This window comes from Panthera uncia, chromosome X (assembly GCF_023721935.1).
Source record: "Panthera uncia isolate 11264 chromosome X, Puncia_PCG_1.0, whole genome shotgun sequence".
Classification (NCBI taxonomy): Eukaryota; Metazoa; Chordata; class Mammalia; order Carnivora; family Felidae; genus Panthera; species Panthera uncia.
The window spans coordinates 61,988,607-61,996,611 of record NC_064817.1 but is presented as its reverse complement, the minus strand read 5'-3'; positions in this window follow the sequence as shown (position 1 = coordinate 61,996,611).

Genomic DNA, 8,005 nt, shown 5'->3' with positions numbered 1-8,005 from the left:
TTGTACACCTGAAATTAATATAACACTTTATGTTAACTATACTGGAATAACATGACATAACATAAAATAAAAATATATTCCTCACCTAAAAATAATTTTATTATTTTTAAGTTTTTTTAAACATTTATTCATTTTTGAGAGAGTGTGAATGGGGTAAGGGCAGGAGGAGTGAGGGGGAGTCACAGAATCTGAAGCAGGCTCCAGGCTCCGAGCTGTCAGCACAGAGCTCAACATGGAGCTCAAACTCACAGACCGAGAGATCATGACCGAGCCAAAGTTGGGTGCTTAACCGACCAAGCCACCCAGGAGCCCCAAAAATAATTTTTAAAAATAAGGTAATGAATGCATAAGACTCAAAAAATAATTCCATAGATTTTGAAGTCAGAAAGATTTTGGCTTGTTCACAAAATTAAAAGATCAGTGTGGCCGTAGAGTAGTTAGAAGGGAAGGGGTACAAGATGAAGCTATAAAGATTAGATCCACAAATTAGAACAAGCATAAGAATTTTTTTAAGTTTATTTTAAGAGATATCACGAGCCGGGTTATGGCAGAGAGAGGAGGGAGAGAGAATCCCAAGCAGGCTCTGCATTGTCAGCACAGAGCCCGATGTGGGGATTAAACTCAAGAACTGTGAGATCATGACCTGAGCTGAAACCAAGAGTTGGACGCTTAACTGATTGAGCCTCCCAGGCGCCCTGAAACCAGCATAGAATTTTAAACAAAGAAGTTACATTGCTGATTTTTTATTCTGAGGCACTTACTCTGGCTGTTGTATATAGAATGGATTGTAGGAGAGATAAGACTGTTGTAGTAGGTCACATGTAAACCTGAAATAAGGATGTGGTAGTAGGAATTTGAAGTCGTTGAATTTGAAATGTTTTTGAAGTAGAATAAAATGAAGATAGGCCAATTAATACATGTGAATCAGCTGCTATGAAAAAGACATTCATTTTTCTGGAGTTTTAGTAGCACTGTCAAAATTAGAAATAACTCACCAGGACTGTGGTGAACCAAGTAACCTAATTAATAAATTGAAGTCAGGCCAAAGTGAAGCACAAAAGAAATAAATACCAGGATTGTTCATGGTATAATCTTTATACATTCTTATAAAATCCTCATATTTCTTCAGCTATTTGCTCTGTTTGGCTTACAGTCAGTTTACTGATGTGGGTAGGTTCTGTGTAGTTTTTCTTAAGAACAATTGGAATGGGAGAATATAGTTCATTCAGGCCACACTAAAACAGAAGTCATTCTTTTCTGTAGATATGAACAGTTTCTAGTCTAATGTAGCACCCGGAAGGAAAAAAAAAACCTAATTTCAGGCACTCCTGGAAACATTGGCCAAAATACACAGCCAATGGATGTACTCATGTGGTTATAAGCACCACTTCCTTTCTCTCTCTCTTTTTTTAATGTTTATTTATATGAGAAAAAGAGTGTGCACTTAGGGGAGGAGCAGAGAGAGAGAGGACAGATGATTTGAAGAGAGCTCTGTGCTGACAGCAGAGAGCCAGATGCAGGGCTTAAACTCACCAACTGTGAGATCATAACCTGAGCTGAAGTTCGATGCATAACCGACCTAGACATCCAGGCACCCCAGCATCACTGTCAAACACAAAGGAAAACACACAGTTTAAAAGGCCAAACAGATAGGTTTTAAAGGAGGAAGTAAAAAAAAAGTATAAAGGCTTTTGTTTTGTTTTCTTTTCTCATTGACTGCAGTGATTCTATCATGTTTCTTCTGTTAACTGGCTTTCTCAAAGGACAATAGAAAGAATATACAATTTGTGTCATTTGGGGATTTTTCATGCGGTAAACATATTGCTTTCCATGTTACAGAGTTACCCAGATTTGTTTCCCTACTTTGTTTTCTCCCTTATATAACGTGAGATTACTTTTCTCTTTCTCTTTCTTTCATTGTTCTGTACATACTTGGAGGTGACAAACAATACAAAGGGTGACAGGGGCCCCTGGGTGGCTCAGTCGATTAAGCATCCCACTTCGGCTCAGGTCATGATCTGGAGGTTCGTGGGTTAGAGCTGATAGCTCAGAGTCTGGAGCCTGCCTCAGATCCTGTGTCTCCCTCTCTCTCTACACCTCCCCCACTCACGCTCTGTCTCTCTCTTTCTCTCAAAAATGAATAAACTTAAGAAAAATTAAGATACAAAGGATGACAAAAGTTGAAAAGGTAACATAAAAAAGTCAAATTCTAGAACCCTGCAAATTCCCTTTTAATTTTAGGAGAGAGGGTGGAGAAGTAAGAGTTTTCCATTAATACTAAACATTCTCCCTTAATTAGTTAATTAATTAATTTATTTATTTATTCATTTAAGTTAGTTAACATGTGATGTAGTCTTGGCTTCAGGAGTAGAAACCAGTGATTCATCTCTTACATATGGCACCCAGTGCTCATCCCGAAAAGTGCCCTCCTTAATACCCATGACGCATTTAAACCACCCCCACCTACCCTCCCATCCAGCAACCCTAAGTTTGTTCTCTGTATTTAACAGTCTCTTATGGTTTTTCTCCCTATCTGTTTTTACCTTAATTTCCTTCCCTACCCCTGTGTTCATCTGTTGAGTGTTTCAAATTCCACATATGAGTGAAATAATAGAATATTTTTCTCTTACTGACTTATTTTGCTTGGCATAATACCCTCCAGTTTCATCCACGTTTTGGCAAATGGGAAGATTTCATTCTTTTTCATTGCCAAGTAGTATTCCATTTTATATATGTATAACGTCTTCTTTATGCATTCATCAGTCAAAGGACATTTAAGATCTTTCTATAATTTGGTTATTGTTGATAGTGCCACTATAAACATTGGGGTACATGTGATCCTTAGAATCAACACTTTTGAATTCTTTGGATAAATACCTAGTAGTGTAATTGCTGGGTCGTAGGGTAGTTCTATTTTTAATTTTTTGAGGAACCTCCATACTATTTTCCAGAGTGGATGAACCAGTTTGCATTCCACCAGCAATGAAAAAGGGTTCCCCTTTATCCACATCCTCACAAACATCTGTTGTTTCCTGAGTTGTTAATTTTAGCCATCCTGACTAGTGTGAGGTGGTATCTCATCATGGTTTTGATTTGTATTTCCCTGATTGTGAGTGATGTTGAACATCTTTTCATGTGCCTGTTAGCCTACTAGATGTCTTCTTTGGAAGAGGGTCTATTCATATATTGTGCCTGTTTCTTGACTGGATCATTGCTTTTTTGGGTGTTGAGTTTGACAAGTTCTTTATAGATTTTGGATACTAATCCTTTAACCGATATGTCATTTGCAAATATCCTGTCCCATTCCGTTGGTTGCCATTTAGTTTTTGTTGATTATTTCCTTTGCTGTGCAGAAGCTTTTGATCTTTATAAGGTGCCAAAAGTTCATTTTTGCTTTTGTTTTCCTTGCCTCTGGAGACATGTCAAGTAAGAAGGAGCTGTAGCCGAGGTCAAAGAGGTTGCTGACTGTTTTATCTTGTAGGATTTTGATGTTTCCTGTCTCACATTCAGGTATTTCACCCATTGTGAATTTATTTTTCTGTTTGGTGTAAGACAAGAGTCTAGTTTCATTCTTTTGCATTTTGCTGTCCAGTTCTCCCAGCACCATTTGATAAAGAGACTGTCTTTTTTTTTTTTTTTTTCCATTGGACAGTCTTTCCTGCTTTGCCAAAAATTTGTTGGCCACATATTTGTGGGTCCATTTCTGGGTTCTTTATTCCATTAATCTAGGTGTCTTTTTCTGTGCTAATACCATACTGTCTTGATGATTATAGCTTTGTAATAGAGTTTTAAAGTCCGGGATTCTGGTCTTTCTAGCTTCGGTTTTCTTTTTCAACATTACTTTCGCTATTCAGGGTCTTTTGTGGTTCCATACAAATTTTATGATTGATTGTTCTAGCTCTGTGAATAATGGTTGTGGTATTTTGATAGGGATTGCATTGAATGTGTTTATTTCTTTGGTTAATATAGATATTTTAACAATATTTGTTCTTCCAAACAATGAGCATAAAATATTTTTTTCCATTTCTTTGTTTCTCCTTCAATTTCTTTCATACGCTTTCTATATTTTTTTAGCATACATATTTACCTCTTTGGTTAGGTCTATCCCTAAGTATCTTATGGATTTTGTTCAATTATAAATTGGATCAATTCCTTGATATCTTTCTGTTCCTTCTTTATTGGTGTATAGAAATGCAACCAACTTCTGTACATCAATTTTATGTCCTGTGACTTTACTAAATTCATGGTGGAGTCTTGCAAGATTTCCATGTAGACTATCATGTCATCTGCAAAGAGCGAAAGTTTGGCTTATTATTTGCAATTTGGATACCTTTTATCCCTTGGATGCTTTTTCTTTCTTTTTGTTGTTCTTTTCTTTTGTTATTGCTGTGGCTTGGACTTTCAATATTATTTTGAACAACAGTGGTAAGAGTGGACATCACTGTCATATTCCTGTTTTTAGGGGAAACGCTCTCAGGTTTTCCCCATTGAGGATAATATTAGCTGTGGGACTTTCATATATGGCTTTTATGATGTTGAGATAGGTTTATTCTATCCCGACTTTCTTGAGGGTCTTTAAAAAAAATGTATGCTGTGTGTTGTCAAATGTTTTTTCTGCATCTATTGAAAGGATAAAATGGTTCTTATCCTTTCTTCTATTAATGTGGTGTATGACGTTGATTGATTAGTGAATATTGAGTCAGTCCTGTAACCCAGGAATAAATCCCACTTGATCATGGTTAACATTTTTTAATGTAATGTTGAATTTGATTTGCTATTGTCTGTGTGAGAATTTTTGCATCTAAATTATCAGATATATTGGCCTGTAATTCTCCATTTTAGTGGGGTCTTTGTAGGGTTTTGAGATCAAGGTAATTCTGGCTTTATAGAAGGAGTCTGGAAGCTTTCCTTCCATTTATATTTTGTGGAAAAGTTTGAGAAGCATAGGTTTTAACTCTGTTTTAAATGTATGACAGAATTCCTTGGGGAAGCCATTTGGCCCAGGACTCTTATATGTTGGGCGAATTTTGATAACTGATTCAATTTCTTTACTGGTTTTGGTTCTGTTCAAATTTTCTATTTCTTCCTGTTTGAGTTTTTGTAGTGTGTGTCTAGCAATTTGTCCTGTTCTTCCATATTGTCCAGCTTGTGGGCAAAAAATTTTTCGTAGTATTCTCTTATAATTGTTTGTATTTCAGTGGTGTTGGTTATGATCTCTCCTCTTTCTTTCATGATTTTATCTATTTGGGTCTTCTGTCTTTTCTTTTTGAGAAGTCTGGCTATAGGTTTATCAACTTTGTTTATTCTTTCAAAATCAGCTCTTAGTTTTACTGATCTGTTCTACTTGTTTTTTTTTTTTATTTCTATGTCAGTTTTTTTCTCCTCTAATCTTTATTGTTTCCCTTCTTCTGCTAGCTTTGAGCTTTATTTGCTGCTGCTTTTCTAGCTCCTTTAGGTGTAAGGTTAGGTTGTGTATTTGAGACCTTTCTTACTTCTTGAGATAAGCCTGAAATGCAATGTATTTTCCTCTTAAGACTGCCTTTGATGCATACCAAAAGGTTTGGACTGTCATCTTTTCATTTTCATTTGTTTACATGTATTTTTTAGTTTCTTCTTTAATATTCAGGTTAACCTATTCATTCTCAAGTAGGATGTTCTTTAACCTCAATGGATTTGGGGCTTTCCATTTTTTTTTTCTTGTGGTTGATTTTAAGTTTCATAGTGTGAGATCTGAAAATATTCATGGTATGATCTCAATGTTTTTGTGCATGTTGAGGACTGTAAACATTCTCCCTTTTATATATCAACTATATTATGTGTCATCACTGTATGTTGAATTCACCTGTTTTGTCACCATCTAAAACAATATTATTTAAAGACCTAATGATTAAACAATGCTGGGTAGGGGGTGAAAGCATAAAAATTGCTAAAAAGGAACAAGAAAAAGATTAATAAGACATTCCTTTTTGAGGTAAAATTGGTATACAATGTATATTTTGAGTGTACAATATTATAATTCTATATTTATTATACACACCAAGTGATCACCACAATTCATGACCATGGACTTAAACTACATATCAATTTTATCTATCTCTAATCCCCCTTCCCCTATGGTAACCACCAATCAGTTCACTGTATCTATGACATAGTTTCTGTTTATGTATTTAACTGTATTGTTTTTAGATTCCACATATGAATGAAATCATACAGTATTTAACTCCATCTGACTTATTTCACTTACCATAATGTCTTTCAAGGTACATTCAATTGCAAGAATTACCTCTTTTTATGGTCAAGTAGTATTCTATTGAATATATATGTAGTGTTCTATTGAAAAAATATATATCACATCCTCTGAATCCATTCGTCCGTGATGGAAACTTAGTTTGTTTCCCTATATTAGCTATTAAAAATAATACTGAAATGAACATAGAAGCATATGTATCTTTTGAAATTCGTTTTTATGTATTCTTCAGATAAATACCCAGAAATGAAATAGGTGGATCATATGGTAGTTCTAGTTTTAATTTTTTTTAAACTTAAATGTTTACTTATTATTTCTGAGAGAGAGAGAGAGCAAGAGAGGGGAAGAGAGAGAGGGACACACAAATCTGAAGCAGGCTTCAGGCTCTGAGCTGTCAGCACAAACCCACAAACTATGAGATCATGACCTGAGCCACTCAGACACTTAACCGACTGAGCCACCCAGGCACCCCTCTATTTTTAATTTTTTGAGGAATCTCCATACTTTTTCTCATAGAGGCTATACCAAGTCTATTTCCACTGAGAAGGTACAGAGATTCCCCTTTCTCCACATCTTCTCAAGCAGTTATTTCTGTCATTCTGAAAATAACCATTCTAACAGGTGTGAAATGATAACTCATTGTTTTCATTTGCATTTCCTTGATAATCAGTGAAACTGAACACATTTCATCTTCCTGTCCACCATATATATATATATATATATATATATATATAATTTTTTTAAATATAGTTTAAGGAAGTATTTTTATTTATTTATTTTTTTAATTTTTATTTATTTATTTTTTCAATATATGAAATTTATTGTCAAATTGGTTTCCATACAACACCCGGCGCTCATCCCAAAAGGTGCCCTCCTCAATACCCATCATGCACCCTCCCCTCCCTCCCACCCCCATTAATCCTCAGTTTGTTCTCAGTTTTTAAGAGTCTCTTATGCTTTGGCTCTCTCCCACTCTAACCTTTTTTTTTTTTCTTCCCCTCCCCCATGGATTTCTGTTAAGTTTCTCAGGATCCACATAAGAGTGAAAACATATGGTATCTGTCTTTCTCTGTATGGCTTATTTCACTGAACATCACACTCTCCAGTTCCATCCATGTTGCTACAAAGGGCCATATTTCGTTCTTTCTCATTGCCATATAGTACTCCATTGTGCATATAAACCACAATTTCTTTATCCATTCATCAGCTGATGGACATTTAGGCTCTTTCTATAATTTGACTATTGTTGAGAGGGCTGCTATAAACCTTGGGGTACAAGTGCCCCTATGCATCAGTACTCCTGTATCCCTTGGGTAAATTCCTAGCAGTGCTATTGCTGGGTCATAGGGTAGGTCTATTTTTAATTTTCTGAGGAAACTCCACACTGTTTTCCAGAGTGGCTTCACCAGTTTGCATTCCCACCAACAGTGCAAGAGGGTTCCCGTTTCTCCACACCCTCGCCAGCATCTATAGTCTCCTGATTTGTTCATTTTGGCCACTCTGACTGGCGTGAGGTGATATCTGAGTGTGGTTTTGATTTGTATTTCCCTGATGAGGAGCGACTTTGAGCATCTTTTCATGTGCCTGTTGGCCATCCGGATGTCTTCTTTAGATAAGTGTCTATTCATGTTTTCTGCCCATTTCTTCACTGGGTTATTTGTATTTTGGGTGTGGAGTTTGGTGAGCTCTTTATAGATTTTGGATACTAGCCCTTTGTCCGATATGTCATTTGCAAATATCTTTTCCCATTCCGTTGGT